The sequence below is a fragment of the Nomia melanderi genome, unplaced genomic scaffold (genome assembly GCF_051020985.1).
Source record: "Nomia melanderi isolate GNS246 unplaced genomic scaffold, iyNomMela1 scaffold0014, whole genome shotgun sequence".
NCBI lineage: Eukaryota > Metazoa > Arthropoda > Insecta > Hymenoptera > Halictidae > Nomia > Nomia melanderi.
In genome coordinates, this window is record NW_027475130.1 from 4,356,711 (window position 1) to 4,357,665 (window position 955).

Consider the following 955-nt stretch of genomic DNA (forward strand, 5'->3'; position numbering starts at 1 on the left):
TGGCGCATGAATCTGTGCAGCGAGAACGACCTCGGACCACCAGGGGCCGAGAAAACCACTGTCTCATGGGGCCGGACACTCAGGGTCAGGGGAAAATCCAATATATATCTGGTGATATCTCGGGTGCTATTACAGATAGCGCAATAAATCAATGTGCATTGTCTGTAGGAGACCCTGGCGCATGAATCTGTGCAGCGGGAACGACCTCGGACCACCAGGGGCCGAGAAAACCACAGTCTCATGGGGCCGGACACTCAGGGTCAGGGAAAAATCCAATATATGTCTGGTGATATCTCGGGTGCTATTAGAGATAGCGCAATAAACCAAAGTGCATTGTCTGGAGGAGGCCCTGGCGCATGAATCTGTGCAGCGGGAACGACCTCGGACCACCATGGGCCGAGAAAACCACCGTCTCATGGGGCCGGACACTCAGGGTCAGGGAAAAATGCAATATATATCTGGTGATATGTCGGGTGCTATTACAGATAGCGCAATACATCAAAGTGCATTGTCTGGAGGAGGCCCTGGCGCATGAATCTGGGTAGCGGGAACGACCTCGGACCACCAGGGGCCGAGAAAACCACAGTCTCATGGGGCCGGACACTCAGGGTCAGGGAAAAATCCAATATAGGTCTGGTGATATCTCGGGTGCTATTAGAGATAGCGCAATAAACCAAAGTGCATTGTCTGCAGGAGGCCCTGGCGCATGAATCCGGGCAGCGGGAACGACCTCGGACCACCAGGGGCCGAGGAAACCACATTCTAATGGGGCCGGACACTCAGTGTCAGGGGAAAATCCAATATATATCTGGTGATATCTCGTGTGCTATTAGATACAGCGCAATAAACCAAAGTGAATTATCTGCAAGAGGCCCTGGGGCATGCATCTGTGCCGCGGGAACGACCTCGGACCACCAGGGGCCGAGAAAACCGCCGCCTCATGGGGCCGGACACT